The 19,557-nt window shown below is 48.7% G+C and overlaps 1 protein-coding gene across 1 annotated transcript in view; it reads left to right on the top strand.

The window, feature by feature from the left end:
• The first annotated feature begins 1,512 nt into the window (after window positions 1–1,512).
• The window catches only part of LOC119396496 (protein FAM107B), a 197,052-nt gene continuing 179,007 nt past the window's right edge, over window positions 1,513–19,557 (top strand). The window contains exon 1 of the mRNA XM_037663742.2: window positions 1,513–1,902. The gene's annotated coding sequence lies outside the window, so the exon portion shown is untranslated. The remainder of the gene's footprint in view (window positions 1,903–19,557) is intronic.

Genomic DNA, 19,557 nt, shown 5'->3' with positions numbered 1-19,557 from the left:
ATATATAAACGCGCGCATGAACATACATAAACTATGGATAAACCCCCTCCCCCTCCCTCGAAAAAATTTCTGGCTACGCTACTGCAATGTATGAATGAATGTGAATGAATAGGCAACCCAGGCACATACAGACGACATAAGCTACACACGCCGTGTAGATACGCACGCACATACTTATCCCACAAGTACTGGTACACACGCAGGCGTCCAAAAGGCAACTCTTTGCTCACACACGTACGTAACATATGCAAACACACGCAGTACGCGTACATATACATACACGACCCACGCACACACAGCGGTCGTGCGCGGGCCAGCGGCCGGCCACTAGCCATGCATACCCGCTAGATGGGCGCCGGAGCGAGGCCTGTTCGTCTGGCGCATCCCTCCAGCGGTTCCCTTCCCCATCCTCGCTCGCGGCGGCGGAAAAAAGAAGCACACGGAGCGACGTTAACGTCCGACCCTCCTCTCCCGGCCAGTCCGGCCCATCGCAGCGGTGTACTCGTTCCTTTCGGTTACGCGCTCGTGCTCCCAGTGCCAGTCAGCCGGGCAGCAGGTCTGCGGCAGGTCTTGCTCGCTCAGCGCTCGATGAGCCAGCATCCAATCGAGTCGGGTCACGCCGATAAGGTATAGCGTCACGTTGTGCGTGTCGGTGTGAGCTCGACGTGGTTCCTTCAACAGTGGTGGTATCCTTCGGAGTTTGGGGATCGACTGAAGGTTGCGACGTTGAGTGTTGAACATCGGGCGCCCGGCACCTGCGACGCGACAGCGACGGGATTTCGTCGAATGATTCCGCGCGGACCGGCGACCCGTAGGAACCGTTCCAAGCGGACAGTGCTCCTTCGCAAGTGGTATCGCCGTGCACTTTCGGCTAGAACACCTCTTCGGCGATAGGGAAGAGCCACATCCGTGAATACGAGTGAGTGTTATTCGTGCAATTAGGGAAACAGACTTACACCGTGCCGGCAGTGTTATTGTCAGGGGAGCACATTTGTCTGGCTTCATTGCTGACCTCGAGTGCGCGTGTGTTCTTAGAGTGTGGGCGAAACTGTACTGACTGTGTGTGTCGGCACGATTTTTGACCAAAATCGCCTTTCGCCGAACCTTCTGGTCGGTACAGCCACGACGTCTCTGGACACTACCGGTGTGTGAACTGTGGTCAAGCAATCGAAGCGCAGTCCGAAACAACCCCGTATCGAAAGGTCTTCGGGCGCTCCATAATTGGATTGAAAGTGTCCAAATTTTTCAACGGCTCAAGAAGTTCGAGCGTGGAACGCCTAAATTAAACGATACAGTCACTTGCTTCTATCCGTGCGTGGTCCAACGAGACGCCTTGTTTACTGTGACTGCCGCTCTGTAACTGTCATCGACGGGAAGAGGAGACATTATAAATAGCCGGCCATCGTTCATCAAAAGAAGTTTCGTCGCAAGTACACGCGGAAACCGGCCAACAAAACGGTTCACAACCGCTGTCCCCAACTACCGGACCAAGTGAGTCTCGCGCCTAAGACGCCAATCCCGACATACTGCTGCACTGTCGACGTCAGTCCAGCAGCGGTGCCCGCTTTGGACGACTGATACTGCTTCAGTAGGAGGAAGAACCGTCATTGTCCGCAGCGTCTTCTCCGAGCAGCCGGTCCCGTTACAAGGCGCTCGCTCGCCTGCCCAGCCACTACCGGCACTGAAGCTTCTAAAGCAAACAAGGGAGGCAGACGGCATCGGCCCGTTGTTGCTTCCTGACGAGCCTTCCCTCGACGTCGGCCTTGCACCGCCGACGTCTGCTCCTTTGACGACGACGACGGGGGAGGAGGTGATCTTGCCGGGATTACAAGCTGCGCGTCGGCGCCGACGGACAAACCTGGCTCCCGCTCTCCGCTGGCTCCTTGGCCGGGAAGACGACAGGTAAGGTATACACACACAGGGAGGCTGCAGCGTGCCTGGCCAGCAGTCTCAGCGCGATCCGTCTGTCTTCCTGATTGCGCGGCCCGCTCATGAGGCCGCCCTCTGCACGCCTCCGACGCGGCCACTGACTGCCTCGTGGCTAAGCGTGTTTGTCTTTTTTGTTTCTTGTGTACGTTTCTTTCTTTTCTTATTCCTCATGAGGCCGTTCGTCTTCTTCTTTTACTCCTCTGGTTATCGTTCTTTCATCGCCGCATGGACCTCTCGCGTATTCTCGCTCGAAATCGCTTTGTTCCTGGGGCTCATGCTCCTTGAGGTTCCCGGAGCGTATTATAAAGCGCCGTAAAAGGGCATGCGATTGTTTTCCGCGCTTCTCGTTTCGTCTTCTTTTATTTTTTTTTTCTTGGCGGAACGACTCCTTTCAGATTAGGAAAGTGAGCCTCTCGCGCGGGAAGCGGATAGGCTCGAATTTTTCGGGGTGTTCGCTTTATATACCCACGGTCGGGGATGCACGAAGCTCTTTCTCCGCTCCAGTAAATATTGCGGAAAGTGTGCGCTGTTTGAAGCCGTGGCCAAGCTGGCCCAAAACTTTAAACGGACAGAAACAAGGCCGACAGGACCTTGGAAGTTCCTTCGCTCATGAGCGCCCGTCCCGTGACCGCGGGATCGGGCCAGGTGGTGCGTTATTAGAACCGTTTCGCCCGTTGCACCAATAAGCCCGATCCTCTTTCGCGGATTCCGGCTCGTTGGATTAGGCTACGGCGCACTCTGGCAATTGCTTACAAGAATTTAATCGAGCATACTTGGAACATCTAGCATATGATGATCCGTGTCTTTTTCTTTTTGAAAAAGGAATGGTGACTAATGATGATTATTGCACCAATGTGTACTATCAATGATAAAAGAGTCTATTAACAAGTTACGGAAAAACGGTACGGTATTACTGTACACCGCTCCTTCTTTCTCGCTCGTTGTGCTTTAGCCGTTCCGAGTTCCAATGACAGTGCGTCCCCCGAACGACAGGTTCCTTAACAATGCGTAGACTGAGAGGCAACAATGAGGCGTGACAAACTCATGGTAATTTTTGAAAAAAAAATGCATTTGTGGTATTTGGGTGCCTTCACTGGAATTGGGAGCGTCAGAAGAACAACGAGCGAGAAAGGAGCAGCGTATTTCCGTAACTTGCTAAAAGACTCTATAATATTAAATTTACTGGCGCTCGGATGAGCGTTTTAATGACACAGTAAGACACTTTGAAACGGCAACGTACCCATACACAAAGAGGAGGACCACGAACACTCCGATGCTCAAAAAATTTTAATTCAATCAAGACGGTTTTGATCTAAATTTTTCAACTACATTAAGTTACTTTTAGAGCGTATGGGGAAGCGATCTGAGAAAAGAGCGTCTTTATGTATAAGTGGCTCCCATGGAGTCGACTAGACCTGTACAATTTTTTTCTTTTCGAAGTATTGATTTTTCCAAACAGTTGTAATTTGCCTGGACATCGGCAGGAACGATGCCACCACATCGAACAATAAAAGAAAAAAAAAAGATCTCGCGTCCTAGTGCCAGGGTTTGAGCAGGGGAAAAGTGTATATAGGACAGTCCTAGCACACCGCGATATTGTGAATCCGCCTACGGGCTTTGTGTGCACGCGCACGCATAAACGCAAGGGTATACTTCCAGCAACAACGTTTATTTTTTCGGGTCATCAACGCGGGGCACATCCCACCACTCGTATCAAATTGGGCATAAACACAGCCCCGCGGGATGCATCTAGTCGTAGTGCTTGCTGCAAATTGCCGCCTGTGAGGGGACATTCGTACACAGTACCCAATGCTTGACGCAGCGGCACGCTCGCATTCATTGCTACGACTACGATTGCGGATGTCGTGCGCCCGCTATTCATAAGTGCGAGGCCTTTTCGGAACGAAAGAATCAATTGAGGAGGACCTGCGTAGAAGTGAGCGAGATATAGCCCGAGTTCAGCAACCGTGCCTTGTTTGGAGAACGGTCTTTGATCTGCGACGTGATCTCCGATATGGCTGAGACATTGTAGAAATTATCTTCTCCGTGTTTATTTTTATAGGAAAGCAGTTTCACGCAACGCCCTGTCCAATATAGATGCACTTGATCGTGTGTACATCCGTGAATGAGCTTGTGTGGTCGTTCGTGTTTCAGTCGGTTTATATAATGTTTCACGTCGCATTTCATAGAAAGGACCTAGAAAAAGCCACCGTTTTCGGGAAAATACAGGGTCGTACGTATGGATGCTTGATACGAGTAGTACAGTCAGTGCTGGTAAATTATTGTTGTAAGTGTTTCTAAAATGTGCTAATAGAGTCTCTTGCTGCAACAATCGCGTTCATTATAATCTAATGTCGAAAGTGTCGTTCCAGGATGGAGCGTTCACCAATGTGAATGTCTGTCGACCACAACTGTCGTAGCGATGGTGATGGAAACATAATTATAGATGTTCTGTCAGTATGTGTGAGGTGTATTGGGTCCTGAGCCGCCTCTCACTGTGAGTGTACTAAAGGGGCCCGGTCAGTGTTTCTTAGTTTCATTGGAAAGAGTCAGATCCCTCCTTCTCCTCCTCACCACCACAATCGTCATCACCTCCTCTTCCTCATTAGACAGGCACTATATACCGCACAGCAAATACCTCCTTCCTGTGGGCAGTACCTATATCTATCTATAAGTTCCCGCTGAGGACGCGCATCTGGGAAGCCCAAGGCATATCCCCAGTGCTTGAGCTTGAATCGACTGGAGTACGCGTAAGTTTGTTCTTCGGGTCCTGCCCAGTACAGGTAAACTGTAGCGCATGAAGCCGAGGAAAAGTGCAGTATACAGTTGAAGCATCGCTGGAACATCCACTGGAAGCTCTGATAACCATTCCCGGTATACAAAAGAAAAAACACTCGTCATATCTGGCCCTACAGCAAGCCACTCTATTGTTTCTGCATGAAAAACACAGTGGACGCCTTCACATTTATACTGACGGTTCAGTTTCTCCTACAAGCTCAGCAGGGGCAGTGGTCATACCCGAGAAATCCGTCACCATAAAGTTCAAGACGTCGCACTTGACATCATCGACGGCTGCAGAACTCACCGCCATCCGTGCTGCTCTAGAGTTCGTAGTGGAAGAAACGCCACAGGCATGGTCAGTCTTCTCTGACTCCAAAGCAGCGCTCCAGTGCATTATGTCCCCATATCGTCATGGACCAAATGAACAGTTAGTCGTTGACATAAGACTGCTTCATCACCGCGCCATTGAGAAGCGCCACAGCCTAATCTATCAGTGGATACCGGGCCATTGCGGTATCTACGGAAATGACCGTGCTGATGAGGCTGCCCGATCTGCCCATGATGCTCTCCATTGTGCAGCTATACCGCTGTCAAGAACGGACGCCGCAACAAGGCTTCGTTCCCATGCACGTGAACTGACACTGGCACAGTGGAACTCGACGGAATTTACCAACGCCCGTCTTCACAACTTGGACCCGAATCTACAGCTCCGTCTTCCGTCGGGAATAACTAGAGCTGAGGAGACGCTCCTGTGCCGCCTGTGGCTCGGGGTGGCCTTCACGAAGGCCTACTCATTTCGAATTGGAATGGCCAGCAGCCCGACATGTGATAACTGTAGCTGCGAGGAGACAATCGCCCATCTTCTCTGTGAGTGTCCTCGCTTCAGTGCACAAAGAGAAGAACTGTCCAAAGCGTTAAATAGACTTGACAATCGTCAACTGTCGGAGGAAAAGATCTTAGGACACTGGCCGAAACCATCCTCGGCACGGAAAGCTTTGAAAGCGTTATTGCGCTTTTTGCGCAAAACTAATCTCATAGACAGACTTTAAGCAGTGTCGTTTATCGTACTATTGTTCTTTTTTTTTCTTCTTTTTGTAACATCCCTTTTCTATCATCTTTCACTCCCCCTTCCCCTTTCCCCAGCACAGGGTAGCCAGCCGGTCTGAGAACTGGCTAACCTCCCTGTCTTTCCGTTTTTCTTCTTCTCCTCCTCCTCCTCTATCTATAAGTTCCCAAATCGTGTGCTCCGACTAGACAGTGCTTCCTGCCTCGCGCAAACTGGTGATTTGCATACTGATCCAACCACACCTTGTCAACCAATGCAGCCACCCTTATGTGCAAAGCTATTTGCGCTGCATCAAATACGTCGCTGATAATTCTAGGCTAAAGCTATGTTCTCACCTACGAAGCGAGACGGCCGATTACCGTGTGCTGAACACTCTATCATGAATAGGTTTGAATATTAAAGAAAGAAAATAGGAAGTTGTACATGAGGAAAGAAGCGGGCGTACATTGATGTAATGGAAGTGCTCAATTATACAGGTACGAGATCGCGAACAAGCAGGTTTACTTGTGGGTTCTATATCTGTGGACGAATGGTGCGTACTGTGGAGAACCTTGAGGAGCGGTCTTATACGTCCGAAGCGCAATGGCTGCGCCTCGCCTGAATATGCGGTGATCTGCCGATGCGGGCGCGAGCGTCGGTCCTTTGCGACACGGCGTCCTCATTTGGAGACGCGACTTACTTTTGCCATTTCTGTGCACTGTTGCCAAGGAGGAGACGACGAACACTGAGCTAATGGTAAACTAAGCATTCTTGTTGCCTAAAGTTCCTTTATATCACTTCTGGTTGAAATACTTTTCTGCACACTATCGCTTTGATGAAGGCAGTACCGTGTTTGTCTACACGTTGGACGTGAGGTGTTTCGGCAGGAATTTGGAAATATTTTTTTTACCTTTTTTTAGAAATGCTCGCTGCCAGCAGATAACTATTTCATGTAATGTTAGCGCGTCGTTGAATTCTGTTTATGAAGAAATGTACCATGACTGACTGTACAATAATTAGATCATTATTTACGTTGTAATCGCAATTAATCTATGTAAATTAAACCATAATTTATTCTAACACTTCCACTTCCGACTGTCTTTGCGACGTCTGGGGTATTGAGGAAACTTTGCGGCATATCTTCTGCGACTGTCCTCGCTACGCTGTGCAGAGACGATCACTCACAATCGCTCGCCTTGACCACAGACCGATGTGGCTATAGCGACTATCCTCGAATGTCGTCCCCAAAAGTCATCGAGAATTAAAGCAACGAAGGCATTGTTAAAATTTGTAAGGACAACAGGCTTGCGCGAGCGGCTGTGGACTGATAGTGATGCCGTATACCGCACAAGACTGCCGGTCTGTGACGTTGTGTGTGTCCTCCCCCTCTCTTTCTCTCTCTCTCTCTTTACTCCTACTTCAATATCCCCCATCCCTTTCCCCTGTGCAGGGTAGCATACCGGTTATTCTAAACCGGTTAACCTCTTTCCATTTCCTCTTTCTCCTGTCTTCCTTCCTTCCGCTTCCTTTAAATTTGGTCTCCAGATCTTTGGCATAAAATTGTGTAAATTTCACGCATTCATAGAATGTCGATGACACTGCGTGTCGCGGAGGGTTATATCTGTGCCGTAAGCCTGTTTCACATGCAGCGATTTTGCTCCAAGAGCGGAGCGGCTGCCGTCGCGGAAGCCCAAAAACAGGTTTTTCAGAGCGACCAGTGGACGCTCGCAACGCCAGCGATCGAAATCGCCGGAGTTGGAAAAATTCGCTAGCGGCAGCAGCGGCAGCGCGTCTGCCCAAGGTCAACCAATGATAAACCAATGGGAGAGCACTGACGTGCGGAGCACGTGACTGCAGGGGTGGAGTTGAGGAACGGGCGCGCGCGCGCCGGGAGGAACTCGGTTTGCTAGCAGACGACATCCGCAGCAACGAGCTGGCAGTGTAGAAGTGCCGTTCTTTTCCTTTTGTTGTCCTCTACGGCGCTTCCGTCAAAGCAGACAAATCGTTTGCACGTGTCATTTTGTTCTTTTGCATTTTTATCGAATCGTGGCACCAACATAGGTCCGGTCAGGGGGACCCTACGGCACTCCGCACTTGTAGCTCGCAGCACATGCTGCTGTTTTTTCTTGTTTACCACTCTGGCCCAGCACGTTCGAAAAGTTTGCTGTTTTCTTTTTTTGAATGGTCACGGACCCCGATGACGACAAGTGCCGCCGCCTCTTTACTGGAATGCCCATGGGCAAAAAGAGGGACGAGCTCCTTCACAAACACACAATATCGTCGACTGGGCCGCTTGCATCTGGTTGCCGGCCCAGACGGCGCACCAACGCCTCGCGGCATTCGAGAGCAAAAGCCACCGAAAGCCCCGTGAAAGCTTAAAAACACAAAAGCCAATTCTTTCTTTTGCTTTTCCATGGCCAAGTGTATGTGCGTGCAACATGACTTGCGTGGTAAAAAAAGAAAGCTGGAACAGAAATAAACGTGACTACTGAAGTTGTTTAATTGCACTCTGATACACTGCACATTTTCATCATTCAAGGTCTAGGCGCGTGAAAATCGATCACCGAAGTAGAAGGCTGGTGAAACTTGCAACCTAAGCGCACCAAAACAAGCGAGCCCGGAGAAAGGAAACCCGCGGATAACGGGCGCTTCCCACAACCATCACTGCGCTTCGCAGAGGCGCGCGCCGCGCAAAAGCGGTGCATGTGAAACGAAGCCGCGTCCGAGCGTCCTGCTGCCGCTCGATCGCCGCGGGCCCCGCCGCTCGGTCGCTCGCATGTGAAACAGGCTGTACGATGACGGATGCGGTCTCGAGGAGGTACGAACGATTTAGCAGCAGCCGCTTCGGCCGGCGCGAACGGAGTCTCAGTTTGCGAATCGGGGCTATTATGCCGAGAGGAAACGCGAGAGCGTCGAGGTCACGGTGGCGCGGACGATTCGTTTAGGGCGCATGACGGCAGTGCTCGCGTCCGGAAGGAGAGGACGCTGCAGAAGAAAGGAAGGGCGCCTGTTTGTTTTATTGAAAGCTTCGCGCTGGTGTGTAGTGTACATTTGAAACCGCCGTCGCAGACAAATCGACGTGGCAGTGCGCTGCTGAGCTCGAAATCGCGGTTTCGTTAACGGCATCGGCGGAAGCGTTTAGCGAGGGCGAAGTGCAAATAAATAAATAAATAAATAAATAAATAAATAAATAAATAAATAAATAAATAAATAAATAATAAATAAATAAAGAGCCACAGGATTCCTTATGCACTTGCCTAAGACGACCCAAAAGCGAAAGCCATTTTCTCTATATTCTTCTCAGTAGATTGTACAATCCCTCTCTCCCGTGCTTCTATCTTTAAGGTGGCTGGTTATGCGGCAATTTGAAAACACGGGTAAGCAACCACAGTCATTGCAGTGAATCTACAGGTGCCCATCCCTGCGTCGTGCACCGTTTTATTCTCTTAGGCGGTCACTTATACATGCGCTTGTTTGACCGATGTATTTTGCACCACATGTCACCACAAGCTTCCTCATTTGTACCTCCACTGCAGCTGTGTATCCTGTACCAATTAGTTGCGAACAGCTTTGTAAAATTTGCTCCCGATTAGCTTAGCAATGCTCCTCTTGAGCTGCGGCAACATAGAACCAGAAGCAGCGGCCCTAACTGAACGTGCACAAGGCACTTACGTCAGTAGTGCAACGTCCAAGGAGGGAAGCCGGAGGAGAGAATAGGCGATGGAAGGTGTTTGCACTTCGTACAGAGCCCGGATTCGGCAGCGTAGACGAGGGAAGGCTAGCGGGCCTATCAGACAACGAAGGAAAAAAACATTCATTCAGAGAAATAGCGGGTTAAAAGGCGGCGCAACGCGCGCTTCGGCGTCGGAACGTGCGCTGAGGAAGTAACGACGGAAGAAATTGGGGCCGCGTTTCGGCAAAGCGCATCCCAATGTGGCGTAGAGCACGCGCCGCATCTGACGAAGCCGCGTCCCGTACGTGAGGCTGCAGAAGCTGCTTGTCCGTGTTTACTTACTTGCACAGGGAGCCGCTCTTGTGGCTCTTGCAACCCGGACTGTGTGTAGTAAACATGCAGCGCGCGTGCCGCCTTGTGCCAATACTCTGTCTCTTGTCTTATACGGCCTGCCACTGTTACTTCGTAGCTCAACAGCTGCCGCCATTGGCGGTGCTCCGTCTTACCAGATGAACCGGAATGCGTGCCAAGACAAATCTAGTATGCGTCTAGCACATATGCGTGCACAGAGTTCCGCATTAAGGGGGCCAAAGTTTCACTGCGGTGTCTCCCACCGCCTGTGGTCGAGTCCAAAAGGAAACATGCTTCATAATGCACGAAAAAATGAAAATGAAGCAATAACGTGCTTCTCAAAATGGCCCGCCTTTGGTCCCTTGCTGTCCGGGAGTGAAAATGGGAAGTAAGCGATTGTTTGAATGCAACATCAGGGGCCTTCGGCCGCCACTATCGTGAAAAACCTGCGTAGTCATGACTCTGCTCATTAAACATTGACGGGTCAAGTCCGACTGAGTCAAAGTACGGGGCAGACTTTGACTCAGTCGGACTTGACCCGTAAATGTTTAATGAGCAGTGTTATGACTACGCAGTTGATTATGACAACTCCGTCGGTGATTAGGAAAGGGGGAAGGCGCATTAATTAAAATGGGTTGGTACGCGTACGGCGGGTAATACCAAATCATGACCGGCAGCTTACCGCTGTGTTCTCTTGGAGAGAACATACGTACAGTGGTTGCAATCCATCGGCAGCTCATCGCTGTGTTCTCTTGGAGAGAACATATACGCCCAATGGTTGCAATCCATCGATTCCGAGATATACGATGAAAATTTTGGAGGTTAACAAATATCTCGTAAGGACCCCGTAAAGCGAGCGATGGAAAGGAAAATGTTAAGTGTAATTAAGAAAAATAGAAAGAGTCGAGGAAATTATCACAACTACCGCGGACCGTGCGATTACGCCTTTAACAAACTCTCGTTGCACAAGCGGTATGTGCCACTTGGTTCTCATACAGCCGCGTTCGCAGGGTAGGAAATTGAACACCGGCGATAATACGGCACCGCGCCTAATACGCGCTTCCATTTATAGGCCGAGACACCCCCCTGCCCGCACTAAGAGCCGTTGTTTGCCGCAACGGCAACCAATTTTCGCCGGTCCATTGCGGTGCGTCACAGTATAGACGTTAGAGCTATAAGTGTGTCAACTAAACGCGGCGAGGAAGCTTGGCTGCGTATACAGCTGTCAGGCGTCTCAATCTCGTGCTCTGATGCGCGGAGAAAGCGTGCGCTCGCGAGAGCATTAAATTACGTGTATTTTCCCTGTAACCGAATCGAATTGCGGGGCTTCAAGTCCCGGAACTGCTCAGTGGGTCGCGAGAAACGTCGTAGTCGGGACCTATGATAGTTTACGAAATTGGCAAATTATCTGTGCGGAAGCATGCAAGATCGAGGTGGAAGACGGAGATGCAAGAATGTAACCGGGAGCTAATAAATATTGCTCAGACAGAAAGCCTCCCCTGTTCAGGAAAAATTTATCCCTGTCCGGGGTTCGAACCGGGACCGATGCTTTTTTCGGAATGGTGACTCTACCAGTCGACCTAACAATATTTTTTTTTATTCCCGATTTTGCATCGTACAAAAGGAGTGCACTATCTGCTTGTTTGCTTGTTAGCTCAGACTGAGTATGTTGTTTGAGCTAACAAGCAAGCTAGCAGGTCACAAGATAAGGGTGAATTCGACGCCCAGAAGCACACAGACGCTCAATATGGCGAATCATTTCTGAGGAATTTCGCAAGGTGCAAGGTGCAAGGAGGAGTGGTGTAGCCGGAAATTATTTTGCAGCCGGAGGGGATCGTGCTACACCGATGGCAGGAAAACTTTTAGAAAGGGAAAAATAGTTTACCAGAGCTTAGGGACTTCTCCGCCATTCTTTCATCTTCCTTTCGCCCTTTGCTTTTCCCTCGGTGTAGGGTAGCAAACCAGAACTTTAGGTTCCAGTTAATCTCCATGCCTTTCTCATCTTCTCTCTCTCTCTCGTTCTCTCTCACTCCCTAAGTTGATGACATTGCTACCCTGTTTAAACAAAACATCATCGTCGTCATCTGGGTCATCATTGACGACAAACCTATCCAAAATTGCGTGTGTTTGCAGCAGTTGATCGGATATACCAAACTTGGCAACAACGAAAAAGAGAATACACATGAAAAACCTCTGCTTCGTTGGTTGAAGGCCAAAAACGAAGCTTGCACAGCTGGATAATGGGATCGCAGAGCCGCGCAGCTGCTTCCAGCACGTGTCCCAACAGATACGAGAGGCGAGTGACACCGAGGAACGAGGTTCGCTTTACGTTACCTTCTGGGCAAGGTGAGAGCCTTCGTAGCAGTTTTACATTTCCGCTCCACAACTCGTACTGTGTCTGCACTGCCAGTGAGTTTGTAAAGGGTTCCGTACGATGAGTGAGTACAGCCAGCCTCACTGTTGAATGCATGCTTATTTTTCCTATAGTCGTATAGCGCTTTCCCAGTAAGGTTCGCACAATTTTTATGTAATAGTTGACCTTTATGGGTTATTAAGGCGAGAGCCTTAGATGCCTCATCAAACGCGGCAATTGACTTTCAGCATCGGCGGCGCCAACACGAGTGATCCGAAAAATTATAATAACGTGGTGACGTCAGCACACGACGTCGTCGCTTGGTCAAAGGTGGGCCGATCTCGGAGGCAGTGTAAAACCACCTGAGGCACAGAAAGCTTGCAATGCCTGCGATCCTGGAGGCAGCGCAAAACCACATTAGGTGAGCAAGGATTTCAGAGGACTGGGGATGTTTACTGCATCGACTGAGAATAAAGATACGATGGCTTTCGCCTTCGAGTCGTCTTAGGCGAAGACATAAGGGACCCTGTGAGGTTTACTTGTACAGCTAAATGGATTAACAATCAATTTTCCCTGTGGCTTCCTCGGCTTCCTCGTTGGCCTTATGTGGTTGCCTCTAAATACCGAGTTTCCTTCTATTCGTTTGTTCGTAGTCGCTTGTTGTAACTGTACTAGCGTTTTCCTCACCTAGTCCTATCTGCATAGTTAACGTTGTGTCCTACATTCGTCGTTTATGTTGGGATATGTAAGGCGTCGCGCTGCTAAGGTCGAGGATGCGGGTTCGATTCCCGGCCATGGCGACCACACCCTGATGGGCTGATATGCAAGAGCACCCCCGCATACGTTGGTTTAGGTGCACGTTAAAAAACCACTGGGGGTTAAAATCAATCCGAGTCCCCCACTGCGGCATGCTTCATAATCATATCGTAGTTTTTGGGGTTCGAAAGCAACAATAGCGTACCGTACAGCGCTCACAGAATTAAACGCGACTTCGACACCTCGAGTATACAACTGGCAGTGGCGTAGCCAGGGGGGGGGGGGCACACCGTTCCCGTGCCCTCCCCCCCCCCCCCCGAGATTTTTTTTCTGCCATGTGTTACAGAGCACGAAATGACACTCGACCGCACGTAACTGCCCGGACCCCATGTGAGATCAAGGGCGTGCGCCCCCACCGCTCCGAACAAAATTTCTGCCTACGCCACTGACAACTGGTATACGCGAGCTTGCTCGAGATAACCGCGTCATGTCTTTTCGAATCTGGCTGGTGTTGGCTCTGTGTGTAAGTACATGAGCTAATGTTGCTTCAATTTGACACGAACGGAAGGCTTTGGAAGCACACGTACAGTCCTGAGCAATATGAGATGGAACACAGAATTCGTGTGTAGTGGACGGTTACTTGTAATATACCGATATAACTGTGACGTATTGAATTGCAACAGATAACTTTTCCGTTTGAACAATTCAGCGCTCGCCAACTGCGTTTAGCCGCTATGATCTTTGAAGGCTAATTTCTGTGTTCCATCTCATATTGCTCACGATTGTACGTGCGTTATTTAGCCCTAAACGGTCTCATTTTATTCCGCGAGCACTGTACTGAAACTCGACAGGGAGTTATTTACAGATGGAGGAAGCCATCTACGAAGTGGTATATTTTTGTACACCTGGCTTTTCTGTCTTTTTTTTATCTGTTGTCATCGGAATAAGCACTTTCGCTCAACAGGTATCAGTCGGAGTTCAGCCATTTCATTTGCTGATTTTGTTGTGTTTTTTTTTTTCTGATCTGAAAGGCTGATCCAAATGAAGAAGCCTTTCGCTCCACCCCGTCGTTTACGACCAGGGCGGCCGGTTTTTTTTATGACCTGCAGGGACTAAAAGCACGTACTTGGAGCGTGCCGAGATATACCTGGCCTCTCCGTTCACGCCCTGCACAGTAGTGAAATTGAAAACCCCGGCCTGAGCGCGGTAGCTTTCCACCGGGCTTTCGATCCTCCTAGTGCTTTTCCACTCGGTCGAGACGCACAGTAGGAATCCAGAAAGTATGTCGAACTTCTGGTTATTCCGATTTTGAAGGCTTATCTTTGCGAGTTTGTATATAACAAGCATCGCTGCAAAACATGCCGACGTGTTCTTGTCGGCTTTTTGTTGTTTCGATAGATTCTTTTTTTAGCGAGCAGCTCTATTTTCGCAATGGTTGACCTGAGGCTGGCGAACTCAAGTATGCGCCTCATCGAAGACAGGCGACTTGAGTGTGCAAGCCAACTCCGCTGAAGATTTGAGTGGAATCTCACGCTATGCCCATATAAAGAAACTCGCTTTTTATACTTGCACACGCTATGTTAAGCATCTGATATGGGAGAGCTTATGATCGCGTGAGATTTGTAGGTGCGTCTGAATATGAAGGTGTGTTCAGCTCGTTTTTTTTTTCTAATGAATGTCCTGAACTCGACCCCCCCCCCTCTTTTTTGTGACAGTTCTATACAGCAATCCCGCAGTATAGTAGACGCATAAAATCAACTACTTTTTGTTGTAGACGTCATTCGTAACCCGGTGCGCGATTTTATGCTTGCGTAAACAAAGCGAAATGTTAGAAGTGTTCTGTTCTCTAAATCGCCCCCTCGTCTTTTTGCTGTACACACATATCAGTTTCTTCATAACGTTAAAGCAGAAGACGGTGTTCGCGGGCGCTGTTCTTTATTTTTTTTTTTATTTATGCTCTGCTGAGTGTAATTGTTTGTTCACTCTCTCTCTCTTTTCATACGTGCCAGATGCGTTAGATAGATTTGTTTGGAACACCCGGCAGTACTTACTACGGCGCTGTGTCTTTTTTTTTTCCTGCAAAAATACGCGGAGCGTTAAATATTATCAACACTAAGACCTAACGATCTCATCTCACGAGATGACCCGGTTAAATACTGTAGAAACTATAACGCCAAACAACCTCATCTCACGAGACGCTCACACTGCCGCATCCCGTTTCCGCGATTCTCTACTTGCGCCTATGTCCGCGTATATGCCTTTGTCGGCGTCTTCACAAAGAGAGCTCGATGACCAGTTTATAACCGAGGAAGCGTTCGCAAGCCGTTTCGACTTCTCACTCGGCTGCTCGTACTAAGCTGAGCAGAACGTATTATAGCGCAGAAGCGTAAAAGTGAAAGTATATCGGCTGAAAAGGTCTTTAAAATATTCACGGCACTGAGTGGCCATCCTCACTTACTCCCCCCCCCCCCCCAACATTCCGTTTTTTATGTTCGTTAATTGCTTGCCTTTCTGAATACTTTAGACTGCGCATCTGCGATAATGGTCAGGTCGAAGAAAGCGCTGAAAGCGATAACGCTTCTTCTTTCCGCGTTTTGCCATCAAGCTGCCCTAGACGCACATGCACGGCGGCTGGCGAAAACAACTCATCAAAGCCTGCGTGTATGCATGGGCACTTAAACAGCGCTATCTTCACGGGGCGGCTACTCGTTCCAAACAGAGCGAGAACTGAGAAGGAGAGCGTTTTTATCCATCCAAGGAGATATTTGTTGATCTGAATGGACAGCGCCTAAATATATTTATAGCGCCGATAGCACCAGGTGCTGCGCGCGTTATATGCAGGTGCGTTCTCGTCGGAATGCGTACGCCTTTTTCATTCGTCTCAAACCGGTTGTTAGAGCTAGAGACACAAATTGGTCGTTGCAAGGGCTAGACTGTTGGTCTGAAAAAAGGAGTGGTATAGGGCTTTATTGCTAGCTTGTGCTTAGCTCCCTAATTTGGAATGTGGCGTAAATTTTCGTCCGGAATAACTATATGCCCGGTGGAGAGAATTCAGACGAGGTGACGTAGGCGAAGTGGTAAAACTTAGAATCTCTAAGCACTTTGGTATGGGCGAGTCGGTTCGTACATGCATGGCTCAAACAGAGCGTGACTGCAGACGAGGATGAGAGACACGAATACACCACGAGTGACTATAACACGTCCTCGGCGCAGTCGCGCTGCGTTTTAACTAAATTAACTTTCAAGTTCGGCTCTATTGTTCACCCTATTCGTCTTTAGTAATTTCGCTATCTTCAATGAAGGAGCTATAAGAAACTGAAGACTAAGAAGAAAACGAATAATAATAATAATAATAATAATAATAATAATAATAATAATAATAATAATAATAATAATAATAATAATAATAATAATAATAATAATAATAATAATAATAATAATAATAATAGAAGAAGAAGGTTTTCGCCTTCGAGTCGTCTTAAACGAATGCGTGAGGGAGCTTGTGGGTTTTTTCGAGTCTACGATACACAACTACGTGATATGCCAATCGCCTCTGTATATAGATGAGATTTCTTGCTGGGTCCTGCGTTTCGATTGGCTTCATCATGCTTCGCCTTCCTCCTTGGCTATCTTCGACATGGGTTGCGGGTCGAGTCCCACGCATATATACAACAGTTATTATCGTCGAGTCTTCTTGCGTTCTTCGGTTTAATACGCCCACGTTCTGGCTGTGAGAGAAGATAGAAAACACGAGCAAAATGAAATGACATGCCAGCTATAGGAGTAAGAGCACATAACACCATACTATTCTTCATCCCTTTCAGCACCCTCCATTTGAGCCCCGCATTTGAGGGAATAACAACTTCTCATGCATAAGTATCACTCGGTCCTCGAACTCATAATGTGCCGTTTTATACGAAGTGCGTGTGTTTGTGTGGCGATGAGGTGAAAGGGGGGGGGGGATAACAGTCATAGTAACGGGATCTTATTCACTCCTTGCAAGGGTCTTATTTCGTCGTACCGCTTTTCGATTCTTTCCAACTCCGAATAGTCGTCAGCCAGAGAAATCTGCTACACGGGTGGCATGCCGGGTGTCTTATGTACGCACCCCTCAGAACTTTACGAGCCTCGGCTGGCGATGCGTAACGGTGTCAGCCCGTATTTATATATGGCCACTTGCACAACGCAGCTCGTCTGGCGGCTCATTACGTATACGCTGTGCTTGACGAACAAAGCCCCGTGCAGGCCGTATGCCGATCCTCGTACGTTTTTGTACAGATCTCATAGTATCACCAGAACTATAAGCAGCTTTAAACTCGGTCGCAGCACATGCGAGGGGACGCCATCAGAGTACGCTTAATTTTGACTACTGCTTGCTTTCGTAGGTGAAATAGTTCAGGCGTTCTTCTATATACGTGTTCCTACGGAGCGAGCGAGATACAATAAGCCTCGGCCACTCCATTTTTATACTCTTTGACAACAAAAGAAAAATACTTGAGCGACCGCAATGGTAATTATAGCAAAGATAAGGCTGCCTCACAACAAAGCCTTCAGTTGGGTAAGGGGTGGGGGTAAGGGTCTGCGAAGCAGTTATGGTGTCTGCAGTAGTGGATGTGTTCGCATCATGTGTTATGCCCTCCCCCTTCCGAAACCCTTTCATTTTAGCGAGCGTTCTGGGCAACAGTGCGTTTGTACGTGCGGCGACAGTCGCGTCCCGGTCCTCCGTTCTTGGTCGAGAAATGTGTTTGGAGCAAAAGACGGTGCAGAAAGAGAAGCGAGGCAAGTAGCTTTCTCGCGCTTCAAAGCAGGACGCCTTAAGGGAAGAAGGAAAGAAAGAAAGAAAGAAAGAAAGAAAGAAAGAAAGAAAGAAAGAAAGAAAGAAAGAAAGAAAGAAAGAAAGAAAGAAAGAAAGAAAGAAAGAAAGAAAGACGATGCAGAAGAATAAGGTTGAATGAAGAAAGGAGGGCTCCGGTGTCTTTCTCTTCCGCCATATAGCGCGCGCAGTGCCGGTGCTCGTAGTTTAATTGCCGTAAGAAGGACTACGTGTCGCGGGTCAGCCACCTCCGTGTGCATAACGACCTAGCGTTCCGCGCGTCTGCTTTCCGCCGCCTGGCGGCCTTGATTCGATACGCACGCGCCGTGTCTCGACCCCCCCCCTCCCCTTTTCCTTCTCTCTTACGTTTTCATCGTTCTTTTTACGCGAGAAGTTGTACCTCTGAAATGTCGTCCTTAAGCAGAAAGCAAAAGAAAGCCCGGTGAACCGGCAGAGAGATGTCGCAGCAAGAGAAAGAAAGTTGGCAACTGTAGCAGAACGTGTTGCGTTTTCTTTTTTACAGCGAAACGGTATTAGTCTACACAGTGCCGTCGTCGTCGTCGTTCGAGTAGTAGCAGTAGTAGTAGTAGTAGTAGTAGTAGTAGTAGTAGTAGTAGTAGTAGTAGTAGTATAGTAGTAGTAGTAGTAGCAGTAGTAGTAGTAGTAGTAGTAGTAGTAGTAGTAGAAGAAGAAGAAGAAGAAGAAGCAGTAGTAGTTGTAGTTGTAGTAGGCGTCAAGCAGGCCACGTGGCCAGAAAGGGGGAACGAATAATACGAAATGGTGATGATGCTCTAAACTATGATGATGACGATCATGATGAACTTCAGTGCAAAATACCGGGAAATCAATTCGCAATTTCATTAGCTACATAAATTAGAGGCTTACATTAGTTGTAATAAACAAAGACAAGGCATAGACTAACTATTCGCACTTTCATTAATTACATTAATTAGAGACTCGCGCGCCTACTGCTTCACTGTCCGAGACGGTTTTCACGGCGAAGAACTGGCTGCCTTTTTTTTCCCGCTCTTAAACTCTAAAGCGCGGGTCTTGTTTAGTTTCCTTAGGTCAACATGTACCAGCAATTTCATCTGTCAGCTATTCAACGTGAAATAGGGTACTTTTTGAGCCTATAATTTTGGCTCGCCTATAGTGCTGCCGCAAGCGTAGTCGGTTGTTACGTCTTCCCGGATCATACGCTTCTTTTCTACGGCCTCCTTTAAGAACGAACGAGCGGGTTCTACTGCACAAGCTCTTTTTGTCGAAGTAGGTGATTCAGAGTTGTGACGCTTTTAGTTGGCTTGACCACAGCGTCTTTCATTGAAGGAGTACTCCTGGTTGCATGCACCCTTGGCGAAGGTGAACACGGGTACAGCAAGAAGCCTAGACGAATGCAGCGGCACCATGGAATGCGCTGGCTGATTCTTGAGTCGAAAGATAGGAACGACAGAATCTGGATGCCATAGAAGTCGGCCGCAATGTTTGATGCCTGCGCTGACTTTCCACAGCGCGATGGTACTCCTGCTGCTTCTGCATGTCGTGAGTGATTGTGTTTGCGATGGGGGCTTCTCGGTTTGTCTATTCTCGCTCGTTTCTTTGTTGCGGCTTCGCAGAGCCATTCAGAACGCGAAAACTCGTTCCTTAGAAAAAAAATATGCATGTGTGTCAGTCGAATTAGGCGAGACGGCGGGATTAATTCGTGTATTCGCCGTGATGCCAGTCGCGAGGCGAGTTCGTGGCGTGCGCGCGGCGAGGGGGACGATGGGAAGAAGCGAGTCACAAAGAAACTGTGTTGCCCCACGTGACGCGATGCGTGACGTGATTACGTATGCTTGTTAGCCAGACGTCCGTTCCTT

Source organism: Rhipicephalus sanguineus, chromosome 6, assembly GCF_013339695.2.
Source record: "Rhipicephalus sanguineus isolate Rsan-2018 chromosome 6, BIME_Rsan_1.4, whole genome shotgun sequence".
NCBI classification, from domain to species: Eukaryota; Metazoa; Arthropoda; class Arachnida; order Ixodida; family Ixodidae; genus Rhipicephalus; species Rhipicephalus sanguineus.
This window is presented reverse-complemented; position numbering and strand designations above follow the sequence as displayed.